At 44.8% G+C, this 15,822-nt stretch overlaps 1 protein-coding gene and 1 pseudogene across 3 annotated transcripts in view; one reads left to right on the forward strand and one right to left on the reverse strand.

Moving 5' to 3' along the window:
- Positions 1–15,822, forward strand: part of LOC135555392 (RNA binding protein fox-1 homolog 3-like) — a 478,747-nt gene that overhangs the window by 315,446 nt on the left and 147,479 nt on the right. The window lies entirely within an intron of this gene.
- Positions 1,286–2,471, reverse strand: LOC135554952 (octapeptide-repeat protein T2-like; annotated as a pseudogene).

A 15,822-nucleotide genomic window follows, 5' to 3' on the forward strand; every position in this document is an offset into this window, starting at 1 on the left:
CATCTTCCCCTCTCTTCTTCTCCCTCTCTTTTCCCTCTCTTCCCCTCTCTTCCTCTCTTTTCACTCTCCCATCTCTTCCTTCCTCTTTCTCCCTCTCTTCCCCTCTCTTTCTCTTTATTCCTCTCTCTTCCCCTCTCTTCCTCTCTTTTCCCCTCTCTTTCCATCTCTACCCCTGTCTTCCTCTCTCTTCCTCTCTTTTCCCCACTCTTCCTCTCTCTCTCTCTTCCCTTATCTTCCCCTCTTTCCTCTCTTTTCCCTCTCTTCCTCTCTTCCTCTCTCTTCCTCCCATCTCTTCCCTCTCTCTTCCCCCTCTCTTTTCTTCCTCTCTTTTCCCTCTCTTCCCTCTCCTCTTTCCTCCTTTTCCCTCTTCCCTCTCTTCCTCTCTCTCTTCTCTTCCCTCTCTTCCTCTCTTTCCTCTCTCTTCTTCTCTTCCCTCTCTTCCTCTCTTCCCTCTCTCCCTCTCTTCCCCTCTCTTCCTCTCTTTCCTCTCTTCCTCTCTTCCTCTCCCCCTCTCTTCCCTCTCTTCCCTCTCTTCCCCTCTCTTCCTCTCTTCTTCCTCTCTTTTCCCTCTCTTTTCCCTCTCTTCTCTCTCCCCTCTCTCCCTCTCTTCCTCTCTCTTCCCTCTCCTTTCTTCCCTCTCTTCCTCTTCCTCTCTCCCTCTCTTCCTCTCTCCCTCTCTTCCCCTCTTCTTCCCCTCTCTCTTTTCCCCTCTCTCCTCTCTTCCCTCTCTTCTTCTCTTCCCTCTCTTCCTCTCTTTCCCCTCTCTTCCCCTCTCTCTCTCTTTCCCTCTTTCCCCTCTCTTCCCCTCCTCTTCCCCTCTCTTCCTCTTTTTCCCTCTCTTCCCCTCTCTTCCTCTTCTTCCCTTCTTCCTTCTTTTCCCACTCTTCCCTTCATCCTCTCTCTCCTCTCTCTTCCTCTCTTTTCCTCTCCCCTCTCTTCCTCTTCCTTTCTCTTGCTTCCTCTCTTCCCCTTTCCTCTCTTCCTCACTCTCTTCTTTTTTCCCTCTCTTCCCCTCTCTTCCTCTTGCTTCCTTTCTCTTCCTCTCTTCCTCTCTTCTTCGTCCTCTCGTCCCTCTCTTCCTCTCTTTCCCATCTCTTCCCCTTTCCCCTTTTGCTTCCTCTCTCCCCCTCTCTTCCCTCTTTTCCCCTCTCTTCCCTCTTCTTCTTTCCCATCTCTTTCTTCCCTCTCTTCCCCTTGCTTCCTCTCTCTTCCTCTCTCCTCTCTCTCCTCTCTTTCCCATCTCTTCCTCTTGCTTCCTCTCTTCTTTCCCTCTCTTTCCCTCTCTTCCCCTCTCTTCCTCTTGCTTCCTCTCTTCCTCTCTTCCTTCTCTTTTCCTCTTCTTCCTCTCTCTTCCCTCTTCCTCTCTCTCTCTTGCTTCCTCTCTCTTCCCCCTCTCTTCCCCTCTCCTCTCTCTTCCCCCTCTCTCTTTCCCCACTCTCTCTTTCCTCTCTTCCTCTCTTTTCCCCTCTTCCCCTCTCTTCCTCTTGCTTCTCTCCCCCTCTCCCCTCTCTTCCTTCTTCCCTCTCTCTTCCCCTCTCTTCCTCCCTCTCTCTTCCCCTCTCTTCCCCTCTCCTTCCTATTCATCTCTCTTCCTCTCTCTTCCTCTCTTTTCCTCTCTCTTCTCCTCTCTTTCACTTGCTTCCTCTCTCTTCCTCTCTTTTTCCCCTCTCTTCCCCTCGCTTCCTCTTGCTTCCTCTCTCTTCCTCTCTTTTCCCCTCTCTTCCTCTCTTTTCCCCTCTCCTCCCCCCTCTTCCTCTCTTTTCCTCTCTTTTCCCCTCTCTTCCCCTCTCTTCCTCTCTTTTCCCCTCTCTTCCTCTTGCTTCCTCTCTTTTCCCTCTCTTCCCCTCTCTTCCTCTTGCTTCCTCTCTCTTCCTCTCTTTTCCCTCTCTTCCTCTCTCTTTTTCCTCTCTCTTCCCCTCTCCTCCTCTCTTTTCCCCTCTCTTCCCCTCTCTTCCTCTCTCTTCCCCTCTCTTCCCCTCTCTTCCCCTCTCTTCCTTCCTCTGTATCTCTCTTCCTCTCTCTTCCTCTCTTTTCCTCTCTCTTCTCCTCTCTTTCTCTTGCTTCCTCTCTCTCTCTCTTTCCTCCTTCCTCTCTCTTCCTCTCTTCCCCCTCTTTCCCCTTCTTCCTCTCTCTTCCCCTCTCTTCCCCTCTCTTCCTCTCTCTTCCCCTCTCTCTTCCTCTCTTTTCCTCTCTCCCTCTCTTCCCCTCTCTTCCCTCTCTCTTCCTCTTGCTTCCTCCTCTCTTCCTCTCTTTCCCTCTCTTCTCTTCCCTCTCTTCCCCTCTCTTCCCCTCTTCCCCTCTTCCCCTCTTCCTCTCTCCCCTTCTCTTCCTCTTCTTCCCTCTTCCTCTTGCTTCTCTCCCCCCTCTCTTCCTCTTGCTTCCTCTCTCTCTTCCCCCTCTCTTCCCCTCTCTTCCTTCCTCTCTTCCTCTTGCTTCCTCTCTTCCTCTTTTCCCCTCTCTTCCCCTCTCTTCCTCTCTCTTCCTCTCTTCCCCTCTCTTCCTCTCTTTTCCCATCTCTTTCCTCTCTCTTCCTCGCTCTTCCTCTCTCTTCCCCTCTCTACCCCTCTCTTCCCCTCTCTTCCTTCCTCTTCCTCTCTCCTCCTCTCTCTTCCTCTCTCTTCCTCTCTTCCCAAAACATCTTCAGTAGGAGGGAAATTCCATGGTAACAGAATTATGCTGATACTACAATTTTATCACTTTAAAATGTCTGCCAAACAAAAACCATTGATTTCAAAGTTTAACATACCGTGCAACTCTATGCACAATTACTACTTTGAACAAATTACACAGTCAAAAAAACTGTTTGCAAATGCAAAGTTTGGTAACAGAATTGCGATATAATCTCCCTCGGTTTAAGTCTGTTACCAAACTTTGTATATACACAGTTCTACCTGTAAATGTGTTTTTGTGAAATTGTTAAAAGTACTGTAGTCATTGTGCATATAGTGCTATGTTTTGTTAAACTTTGAAATCGATGTTTTTTGTTTGGTTTACATTTGAAAGTGAAACATCTGAGTCTCAGCGTAATTCCGTTACCATGGAATTACTCAGGATCTGGCTATTTGAGTGACTTATTGACAGTAAACAGGGTAGATTGTCTACATTGCTCCTCTTTGTAAGTTGTGTCTTTTCTCAGTGGGATAAAAGAACAATACAATCGTAGTTGTGAGTAACAGAGATAAACCAGCCCTTCCATATTTATGTAAAGTAGATTGATTATGTGGGATGTTTCTGAGGCGGTGTGATGTGGGAGTTCCTCTGAAGCTCCATTCACAATTGATGTATTTCCTCATTGGTGTGGAGATGGAAGGTGAGGGAGCATCTTTACTCAGGAGATCCACCTGTTTCCTGATGAAAGCAGATGGTTCTCACATTTACAGGCATTTTAGGAGGTGTCACGCTCATCTACATAAAGCATGGTCTCTGCATCCACCCAACTAACATAATGCTCTGGAAGGTGGTAGAGATGGAGAGTTCTGGAAGTAGCATTTTTCGCTAAGATGTTTTTACACTTTTGGGCTCAATTTCCTTTTTGAGAGGCAGAAATACTTGCAGTAGCCCAGGTTTAGTCAAATGCATTGTAAACACCCACATCCAAAGTGGTCCGTCTAGTTACTGGATCTTGCTATCTTACCATGCAGGTTTCCCTCTCCAGCTGCGCCAGTGCGCTAATTAACAAAGAGAATGATACTGAGGAAACATTAACATTCATATAATTAGATCCCATCATTGATCATTGCCTTTCAGCCCCTTGTCTTGCACATTCCCTGACATACTCTGTGTAATAGGACGCTAAGAAGCTAATGCCCTGGCCTTATGGCTTCACATGTATATTTAACATAACTCTGATGAATTAGTGAACGGGCATTAGTGATGGGTGCACATGTACCCAGGGAGCTCAAAGTCCCATGTGAGGGCACGTGTAGGTACAGTATGGCTAAAGATCTGTAAGTATTTGCTTTTGTTAATAGGTGCATGTGAATAATATGATGATTTGTGTAAGCTTAGCTTACCTAAATGGACTTTTGGTTGTGTATTTGTGAAAGTCTTTATATGGGTTTGTGTCGTTATGTTTATTTTTATTTGTGAGAGACAGAGTGTGTGTGCGTGTGTGTGTGTGTGTGTGTGTGTGTGTGTGTGTGTGTGTGTGTGTGTGTGTGTGTGTGTGTGTGTGTGTGTGTGTGTGTGTGTGTGTGTGTGTGTGTGTGTGTGTGTGAGTGAGTGTGTGAGTGTTCCATGGCCCTGGCAGTCTGGGGGCTCTGTGATCCATCCTCCCCTGCACCGGGGTTAAAGCCACACACTCAGGGCACACTGGCTGCAGGAGGGAGAGAGCACGGGTGGGCGGCTCATTAGATAGCACTCCCCGTGGAGTGTGAAGGAGAAAAACACCCATTAGCAAAACAAACGACGTGCCCATCGCTCACAGAAACACCAGAGATTGTTTACTGAGAGCTGGGTGAATGAAGCTGCTGGCACCTACTGTACTGCCTGCTGGGGTCTTCCTCTCATACCGCTTCCAGGGTCATGGATCAGAGGTTCCAGGGATTCTGTGTGTGTGTGTGTGTGTGTGTGTGTGTGTGTGTGTGTGTGTGTGTGTGTGTGTGTGTGTGTGTGTGTGTGTGTGTGTGTGTGTGTGTGTGTGTGTGTGTGTGTGTGTGTGTGTGTGTGGGTGCGTGTGTGTGCATGTGTGCTGGCGCGCGTGTGTGTGTGTGTGTGCTGGCAGGCGCGCGCTCGTGTGTGTGTGCGTGTGAGCTGGCGCGCGTGTGTGTGTGTGTGTGTGTGTGTGTGTGTGTGTGTGTGTGTGTGTGTGTGTGTGTGTGTGTGTGTGTGTGTGTGTGTGTGTGTGTGTGTGTGTGTGGGTGCGTGTGTGTGCATGTGTGCTGGCGCGCGTGTGTGTGTGTGTGTGCTGGCAGGCGCGCGCTCGTGTGTGTGTGCGTGTGAGCTGGCGCGCGTGTGTGTGTGCGCACGCGCGTGTGTGCGTGTGTGTGTGTGTGTGTGTGTGTGTGTGTGTGTGTGTGTGTGTGTGTGTGTGTGTGTGTGAGTGTGCACGCGTGCAGTGGAGCCTGGCCCTGAGTTTGAGCCAAGCAGTGAGCTGGTCTGGTCCTTCTTGTGGAGGCGTTGCCTCCTGGGTAATTAGTCAATCTGAGACTGAGCCGTCAGGCTGACCTCTGAACCCGAACTGCCTCCTCTTCTTCCTTCTTCCTTCTCTTCCTCTCTGACCCATGTCAGCTGACATCTCCACACTATTCCTCTCCAATCTAAAGATCAAATTACATTTTTGACCCTCATAGTATCCCAGCTAATTTGCCAGGCTTCATCATAACACATGATCTCGTGGTCATTGGTTTGAATGGGGAAATGTACAGTATGGTTAATGGTTTGTTATTTCAGTGGTGTTCTCATATGGTGAAGAGAGAAGTTCACATGAAAACAGTCTTTGTTCCAGCTGAGCTTTGAGACTGAGGTCAGAGAGGAAGAGAAGGAAGAAGGAAGAAGAGGAGGCAGTTAGGGTTCAGAGGTCAGCCTGACGGCTCAGTCTCAGATTGACTAATTACCCAGGAGGCACCGCCTCCACAGGAAGGACCAGCACACACACACACACACACACACACACACACACACACACACACACACACACTCTGATCCATGAAAGTGGTATGAGAGGAAGACCCCCATCCAGTTCCCGTTTAGCTCTGTTTCCTTGTTTGTTCTCCTCATACAGTGAATGATATTATATCTCCAGTGGAACTAGCAGTCTACTTCTCCTTCCACACGGAGCCCGGCAGTAACATGACCAGCTTGTGAGCCGAGTGGTGGCAGGAGTTTTCTGAAGCGGGATAATTAGCTGCCGACTGTCAGATGATTAGCCGGGCTGCATCTAATTTTGGTCACAACCTCTGACGATAATGGTCAAATGAAATCAATGGCGTGCAGAAATGTGTGGGATTTGCTAAGCAGCATGTGCTCAATTGGCTAATTCATATCAGCCTGTCCCCTTTAATGCGAACAGGTTAGCGGCTCGGTGCTAAATGGTTAAAAGGAATTCGCTCTTGAGCATGACCTCGTCTTACTCAAATGGTCACCTGTTTTAACTCTTTCATTGAGTGCGAATACAAATTATATTTATATTCACACTCAATGAAAATTGAGTTAAAACAGGTGACCATTATTTCCTTGCCAAGTATCTCCAGTCCACTTTGGTGCAGGTGCTGTATCAAAACTTTTCAAATATGGTATCCATTTCCAGCACTGAGGTGTTGACTGAAGAAATAGATAATAATGAGGTCAATCATGTTTTCAACATTATTATACAGGAATGTACTGAAAAAGGTAGCTGAATAGTTGAGCATTCTGTCAGTCCCACATAGACATCCTTACTGCCTGAGAATGCCATTGAGTTGAGTAGCAACAGTAATGAGCAGTTGTGACTGGAGAAATACCACCTTTCAATCCCCAAATGACAGTCACCGTTCCCTGGCAGGGATTTGGCTTAATGCAGAGTTTTAAAGACATTCAGTGGGACCTGAGGATTGGAGGTGTATATTATATTGACGCACCTCCTTGTGATGACAGCCGTATGTGACAGTAAATCCTTGATACTTATGCATACTTTCCCTTTCCCTGACTGCCTGGCCACTGAGAGAGAGTCTACAACAGAGACACAACCATTTCTGTTGGGCTTCACTCACTGTGATGGGTACAGCTCAGGTGTTCTGTACAGAGGTTAGTGTGGTTAGTTCTCCATGTGTCTGGGTGCAAGACAACAAAGGTAGACTTGGCTACTGTCATGTTGATTTGATTGCAATCAGCCCACAAAATGGAGATGTTTGGATGTTACCTTGTGGTTCTTGGCTGTTGGTTGAGGCACCTTGAGTGAGATGATGATGCAGTGTGTTTGGCCAAACTGGATGGAACCAGATCTGGCTCATCCAAATTCATGTCAACTTGGAGGGTGCCCAAAGGGCCTCATTTGGTGGACATTGCATAGGTTACTTTCTAAATGTTGCATAGGTTACTTTCTAAATGTAATCCTTTACAGTTACCTGTCCAGAATTATAATCAGTAAAGTAACTTTTGGATTACCCAAACTCAGTAACTTAATCTGATTACATTCAGTTACTTTTAGATTATTTTCCCCTTTAAGAGGCATTAGAAGAAGATAGAAATAAAATGAATAAAAAATGTTACCAATTGAACCTCATCTATTGTAGGATAAATCCATGTTCAAGTTTACATAGCTGGCCATATATGGATGTTATATTTTACTTGATGGGTTGGTTATATAGGCTTTTTCTAACCCATCATTTTCTACTACATATAATAATATGATTAAATTATATATTAACATTAAAAACCAAATGTTTTACACCTACGGAAGTATAGATTCACCAAATTGTTTTACCTGAGCATAACCCCAAAACTAAGGATTTATTAGCCAGCCCTACTCTATTGTTTATGATTTTGTTGTCATGGAGGACTGATTGGGCTCATTGATTTGATTTGAAAAATAAATGCTGCTCTCATGGAATGTCATGTTTTGAGCACTACTGAATAGTGCTATTTACATGTGAAAAATTAATGCCATATGCTGCATTTGCTATAGGCCTATTGCTAAACCTTTTGTTGGTGACACTTTGATATCGTAATAATCCACAGAAGTAATAACAAAATGATCGCCCCGCCTCTGTTTTGATAATAAGCTGAGGGATGGGCCTGGAGAAATGTAACCACTCTCAGATTAATAGACAGAGTTATGGATTCAAGGACTGACCATCCATGATATCAAAATTATTGTTTTATAAGAAAAATGACCATCCATCATTACTTTAAGACATGAAGGTCAGTCAATGCGGAAAATTTCAAGAACTTTTAAAGTGTCTTCAAGTGCAGTCGCAAAAACCATCAAGCACTATGATGAAACTGGCTCTCATGAAGACCATCACAGGAAAGGAAGACCCGGAGTTACCTCTGCTGCAGAGGATACGTTCATTAGAGTTACCAGCCTCAGATTGCAGCCCAAATAAATGTTTCACAGAGTTCAAGTAACAGACACATCTCAATATCAACTGTTCAGTGGAAACTGCGTGAATCAGGCCTTCATGGGTCGAGTTTCTGCAAAGAAACCACAACTAAAGGACACCAATAATAAGAAGAGAATTGCTTGGGCCAAGAAACACGAGCAATGGACATTAGACCGGTGGAAATCAGTCTTTTGGTCCAAATTGTAGATTTTTGGTTCCAAGCGCCATGTCTTTGTGAGACACAGAGTAGGTGAACAGATGATCTCTGTATGTGTGGTTCCCACCGTGACGCATGGAGGAGGAGGTGTGATGGTGTGGGTGTGCCTTGCTGGTGACACTGTCTGTGATTTATTTAGAATTCAAGGCACACTTACCCAGCATGGCTACCACAGCATTCTGCAGCGATACACCATCCTATCTGGTTTGTGCTTAGTGGGACTATCATTTGTTTTTCAATAGGACAATGACCCAGAACACACCTCCAGGCTGTGTAAGGGCTATTTGACCAAGAAGGAGAGTGATGGTGCTGCATCAGATGCCTGGCCTCCACAATCACCCGACCTCAACCCAATTGAAATGGTTTGGGATGAGTTGGACCGAAAGTTGCAAGAGCGCATTTTTCACTGGCTGTCCACTGGTTTCTAAAACAATGATTGATATGCAGCTTAAATTTCTTTAATTCAATCATTATTGGGTTCAAATACACATTTAGATTTGTGAACAGCCAACCACCACAACCACAATCCGTAAGGCGTAAGTAGCTAAATCAGTGTGATTCATCAATATATTTAGATAACAATAAGTGATATCCGTATCGCCATAGACTACACCACTGCTGTCATCCTTACCTCCAAGCGTTTATTCAAGTTGGATAATCTTTGGATGCCAACAGCAGTCGTACCATTGGAAGACATAGCTTGGACTGTAGCCGACAAAAGCCTTTTCCTGCTCTTTTCCCGCGATCCATCAAACACATTTGGTGTGTCATCACAGTGGTCTCTGGCTTGTGGTCAGACTCGCTCAGGTGGAACAAACTTAAACTTGCGCCTTTTTTCAATGCTGATTTGAATTTCATTGAGAAAGATTGTCAAAGATTTTTTTTTTCCGTTAACCTCCTTTCTGAATTTAAAAGTAATCATATCGTTTTTCAAAAGTATTTGTAATCTGATTACAATAATTTTGCTGGTAACGGATTACCATGAGCTTGTTTTTGTAATCCCTTACATGTTGAATTACAGCTGGGATCTGAGTGGGCCAGGATGATATCCTTTGACGAGAGGGACCGCTGTATATCTTCTGTACAATGTGTCCCTCATGTCCCTTTGCCCATCTATTTGTACATGTAATCCGTTACTCTCCAACCCTGCACGTGTGTCTATGTGTGCGTGCGTGATGCGTGCGTGTGGTGTGTGTGTGCGTACGTGAATGTGATTTTTTGTTTCTTTCTACATCTTTTGCTGAGGAACATGGGGGGACATTAGTATTCAGCCAATATCACAGGGGTCATGTGCTCTACGCCCTGCTTTCTCCCAGCAGTACCTTTCCCAGCTACCCCCTTCCACTCCCCCTGCCCCCACTCCCCTCTCTCCATTTTGTGGACTGCTGCAGGGCTTTAACTAGAAGCAAGGGGAACAAATACAAATAGATGGGCAAAGTTGTGGGACGTGAGACCTGGGGGACACACTGTACAGATATACAGCTGTCCCTCTCGTCAAAGGATATCATCCTGGCCCTCTCAGATCCCAGCTGTAATTCAATTGGGGATAGACAAGAGCAGGATTTCCTTGATGCTTTTTTTCCTTTTCCTATAAACGGGCTGTCTGCCTGTCAGCATTGATAAGACAAGCTCATGCACGCTGCGGCTAACTCTCCCCAACCCGGCAGCCATACTCCATAGCGCTACACCGTTGAGTAGCTTCTCCATGATTTACTGTATGACTGACTGCCCATCCCCACCTTTTCATTGGTGCCCCTCTGGAGGACTGGGCTGCCTGTCTCTCATTCTGTCTCTATTATGTTATTTTTTTGTTGTTGGACTATCTGACTATTGTCCATCTGATATGTCTGTGTGTCTACAGCTATCTGTCTAATCTGTGGAGATGGTTGATGGAATAGGAGCTGATAGGGGAGTGGCTACTGTTCTCTCTCTGTTTCTCCCTTCTCTCCCTCGCCGTTCTCTGTCTCTATCTCTGTTTGACTGGAGCCATCCACGGTCAAGGGCCTTGGTCAGTCTGGTTATGTGAGGCCGTAGACTTCATCACTGCCCAGGCATACTCCAATGTGGTGGGCAGTGGGAACCGTTAATATCTCAGGTTGTATAACAAGGAACCTACAGTATATGGATGTACTGGTTGACAGGTTTCATAGACCATAGCCTCACATGCACCTTACTTCATTTAGAAGATTGGCTCTTGGGAGCTTCATTTGTAAGATCCCACTCTTGACTTTTTGACAGTATTCACACTGCTTGTTAAATTGCTTACTGCCTGTAGGAAACAGCATTATATAACACAGTTGTTAAAAAAATAACTATATACATCTACCTATTGAAAAAATGTGTATGAATTATCAAGGAATGTAGGCCTACTGACATTAAATTTCATTCCTCTTCCACTGGTTTCCGTTGCAATAGGCTCATAACTCCACGTGACTAAAGAAGAAAAAATACAACCTATGTGTCACTTGTCTCCATTGGCAGAATGAAGAGAAGGGGAGAAAAGGTGTGGTTGGGGACAGGGAGTAGAGGCTGGAGATAGAGTGGGAGCGAGAGAGCGAAAGAGAGAAGGAGTAAGCGAGAGGAGAGAGAGAGTGAGAGAATGATGGAATGCATCAGCATGGCGAGGTAGCTAATGCTTCATAAGATTGGCAGTAAAGTGTGCCTTTGGATGGCGGGCTGACTTTAGTGTGTGCATTACTGAGCCGCATAAATCTGGGTGCCCCTGCTTTCCCTGCCTTCCTGGGTTTGCCTTTAATTACCTGAGCTAGCCTGCCCGGCCTGCATACCGCTCCTAGCTAGCGCTCAGCTCTGATCACCACCAGGCAGCACTTCCCTAATGGGGCTGCCTCGCTCGGGCATCACTCTCACTCACTCTGGCCAGCTGGCAGGATGGCCTGGGGGGGAAGCCTGGCCTTCTATTATGACTGGAAGTCTCCATCGTAACTCACACCTGTAGGTCCCCATGTTATGTATGTGTGGCTCTCTCTATCCGTCTGAGTCTCCATAATAACTATGATAATATGGAGTCCCCTCCACGAGGGGGCAAATCGGGCTTAGCACCCTCAGTTCAAACCTGAGCCTCCTCAGTTTAGTTTTGTGCCTATGTAAAAATAGAAGAAAGTTTAAATGATTGAGTGACAGGTTAGCTTAAAAACTGTATCTCCACTGCTCTGTCAGCACAATGGGTGTGTGTAGGAGGCAGTGGCGGTCAGTGCCATTTAAGATGGCCTTATTTCTATTACAGCATATTGGATGACTGTCATTCATACTCCAGTCACTCAGCTCAATGTAACATCGATATGTTTAGGCTACTACATGATACTAATATTTTCCTTGTACCCATCATGAGGTTGCTATAACCTAGCCTATGAATGAGAGTTTACAACATTGGTGCACAGGTCGAGAGAATCAAGGTGTACAGTTTACATTCAGCAGCAAGCAGTTTAGCAGTTACCCTGGCGGGCCCCAGTGGCAATACATTACATTGTCTTTCTCTCTCTTCTTTGTCTTTGAGTCAGCTACTCACCCCATTTTATGCACAGCAGTGCTAGCCAGCTATAGCTTATGATTCCAGTACTAGATTCATTCTCTGATCTTTTGATTTGGTGGACAACATGTCAGTTCATGCTGCAAGATGGCATCCTCTGGAAGTCCTCATAATTACTGTGAAAGTCTATGGAAGGGGGTGAGAACCATGAGCCTCTTAGGTTTTTTATGGAAGTCAATGTACCTAGAGGAGGACAGAAGCTAGCTGATTGCGAAGATGGAGACCTTTTTCGTTGAAGTAAAATGAAAGTTAGAGAGTATGCCTCAAGGCAGAAAATCCCACAAGGCAAGGCTCCAGACTGCGACCATTTAGTCACATTTTTCAACCTTTTGACAGCTGGCTGTGGGAGTTATAAAATGTATTGGTTGCATCGGTGTGGGCTGCACATTCATGCACCTTACTAAAAACAACCTATTCTTTAGGAGGATTAAACCATGATTTGGTCAAACAGTACATTATCCTCATGACTCCTGTAATGAAACTGTCTGACTCCTTTACCTGCTTTGATAGGGCCTGCTGCTGTGGAAAGTGTTCTGATTGGATACCATTTTAAAATCTAAATGTACCTTTAGATTAATACATGGCTACAATGAGTGGGTATTATCTTTAGAGTTAGTGAGATAGCAAATGTTACGAGTTTCCACTTAGTCAGATGGGGAATTAGCCCCAAATAATTGAATCTATGATATTAGAGTACATAAAGATGCAGGCAAATTTGTATTGGGAAAAAAACGTTTTTTTGAGAGAGAGAGAATGCCAACAGTGTGCAAAGCTGTCATCAAGGCAAAGGGTGGCTACTTTGAAGAATCTCAAATATACAATATATTTTGATTTGTTTTACACTTTTACACGTTTTAGTTACTATGTGATTCCATATGTGTTATTCCATAGTTTTGATACCTTTCACTATTATTACACAATGTAGAACATAGTACATATGATGAAAAGCCCTTAAATGAGTAGGTGTGTCCAAACTTTTGACTGGCACTGTATATATTTTAACATTAATACAGTGGATGCCTAAGGTAGGCCTATGCATGCAATGCCCTAATGTATTTAGTGTTCAAATCTCCAAACTGTGAGGTCGACAATTTTTGTTTTAGGAAAAACAACAATACAATATAAAACAACAATATAACGTTTTGCATATGCTACAGATCGAAACACAAGGAATAGTGTTTTTGTAGTTAGTTATAGGCTGTTTTAAAGGACATGTAAATGTGACTCTTCTGAAAAGGTAAGAATCAATCTAGCTGGTTGTTCTTTTAATTATAATCTTGTAGGGTGCTGTCCATGGTGCTGATAGAGCATAGTGGAGATTCTCGCACCAACCTGTCATTTATGTTTATTGTGGTATAGCGTGATATAAGCAGAATTCAATATAATTCCAATGCAAGAGCCCAAATGACCTACTGAAAATTTAGCTACGTATCGGTATGTTTCATCATAGAAATACATTCTATTATTGTTTTCTTGGTAGCCTATTGGTTTTCGTGGCAGCTGTGTGTCACATAGGCTGTTTGTAATAGGTGAATTTCCCTATTATCTATCTTGTAGCCTATATTCATCACTAAAATGGCCTTGCTTTAGTGTGTAATGTGCTGCCCAGCAGAGATTGCCACGAAATCTGTAGCCTACCTGTCATGGCATTTGAACTTTGTTTGTGGTGAAGCATGATATAAGCAGAATTCAATATAATTGCAATGCAAGAACCCGCCCAAAATTGTGCCCCCTCGCTGATTTCAACTGCCCCCTTAGTCACTTTATCCTAGCGCCGGATCTGAGTGGATTGGGGAGGGGGGGGGGGGTAAGTTCTTGTATGGGGACTTTAGATCTATGTATATTGTATTCAGTGTGAGACGTGTGTTTTGAAAGGTATAAATTCCTTTTAGATCAGTGGCGAGTTCCGATGGTTAACAGTATGTCACATTCAAAGCAACAGCAACCAATGATCTGGAGCCATTAGCTTACTGGTCTGTGGAGTGTCCTTGGGGTTTTGCTGTCAGTGATTGACAGTGCATGACAGTTTCGCCAATTGTCATGTTCATGGTGCCTCTCCTTCTCTTTGTAATGTGGAGTCTAACAATGTGCCAAGAAGTAAAATAGACACTAAAATACATCAGTGCAATCCCTTTGTTTCAGCCCGTAAGAAGCTGTCTCACGGCGCTTCGCATGAGCTCCTTGTGTCTCCACCATCTTGAATGACTCACACTGACCTTGGAGATTATTGCTATACAAGACAGAAAAAATGCTATATGTTTGTCAAGAGCTGTCTGTCATCAATGAGCTTTTGTGTTGAGTATCGATCGCCTCCTCGGCAGGACACAGAGGTTGATGGATGCACAGCAAACAGACTCTGCATCGCCAGCAAGCAGCAGCAAGCCTCCCCTCCCTCCCCTCCCTGACCGGCCCAGCCAAGGGGTCTCATGATGGGATGTCAAGACAGGGCAACATCCTCCCCCTCCCATACCCCAGACCCCTGTCCCTCCACCCTCTCCCCTATTTCTGTTTATTCTGGAGCTCTCTCCATCTTCAGTCTCCATCCGTGGCGTAGCTATAGCCAGGGCACCAAGCCGCGCAGCCGTTCATTAGCAAACATGGAGTGGATTACTGTAGGTTAGTGCCGCTCCTCCCGTGTCGATAACCCAGCCTGATTGCTTTGTAAATGGCAGAGTCGCTAACAAGAGTTCCACCACTGTATCTGCGGCGCACATATAAAGATAACAATACAATTCCCCTATCAGTTGACCTGGTTTCTCTTCCGTTAGTAAGCTTCTGCCTCTGGAGTGCAATTGAGTGGGCCATGGTCTTTATAAAGCCGATACTAGACAACACGAATGTGGAACACGATGTGAGAGCCATCATCCCTGGTGATTCTTTGTTATTTTTCAGGAAGGAACGACTGCTGCGGCACTGTAGCAATCACAGTTTGTCTCCGGTACAAGTGAGGATGGCAATAATGCTAGTTTGGATGAATTTTCCCACAAAATATGAATAATTATATCGTTTTTAAGGAAAGAATCTATGCCAGAAATCTGAAAAATGTCATTGGGCGTGCTTTGTTTTGTCCCTTGACCTGATTTGACCCTGTATGGCTCCCTCCCTCGCTGCACAACATGGATATGGTAGGAGGTCAGGCTAATCGATCTGCTTTGATATTTTATAGACCCCCCACCTCCTCCACCTCCCCCACTGTGTGAGCTGCTGCTAGAGTATTTCCTCAGTGCAGGATTACTGATGCTATCCACCTTTTGCCACGAGGGCTCTTAAACAGACACTTGTCATCAGCCCCTGACCAAGGACATAAATAGATCAAATAGGCTGTGTTTACACAGGTAACCCAATTCTAATCTTCTTTTCACTAATTGGTCTTTTGACTAGTCAGATCAGCTCTGAAAAATATCTGATGTGAAAAGATCTGATGTGATTGGGCAAATGAAAAATACATGCATTTGTTTCCATAGCCATCATTCTGTCATTTATCCATGAATTAATACAGAGTATCTGGGTGAGGAATACACCTGGCATAATATTCACCACAGCTCAAGTAATTCAAACGGCCCTACTGGGCATTTCACCCAGATACTTGATCCAAATTGATAAAACAATGTCAGAGTTTGCAGACTCAATAACACTTAGAGGGATATAGGAAAACAAGTGTGCCATACATGGCAGAAAAGTCTGGCAGATTACAGGAGATTTTCTGGCCCTCGGGACCTCTCACTCAACTGATGTTGACAAAGCAGAGCCGATGGAGGTTGAGTGGGAAAAAATCTATTGGAAAGAGAAAGCATTCAAGTATGCAGGCCTGTATATGATAGCATTTGATATGTGCTCTTTGTGGGGGTTTTCTCGCTCCCCGTGCCAAGGGTTGTGTAGCCATAAATTATTCAACAGTCAAATCCAAAAATCTACTAAATAAAATTATTTGTTTCCCCAAACGGTACTTCACAAAAAGGTTGTTTATAACGATGGTAAACCACATCTCTCAGTGCTGCTAGCAATCAATAGTCTGATACAATCCTAAAGGCCCTTCA

Source organism: Oncorhynchus masou, chromosome 15, assembly GCF_036934945.1.
Source record: "Oncorhynchus masou masou isolate Uvic2021 chromosome 15, UVic_Omas_1.1, whole genome shotgun sequence".
Lineage (NCBI taxonomy): Eukaryota > Metazoa > Chordata > Actinopteri > Salmoniformes > Salmonidae > Oncorhynchus > Oncorhynchus masou.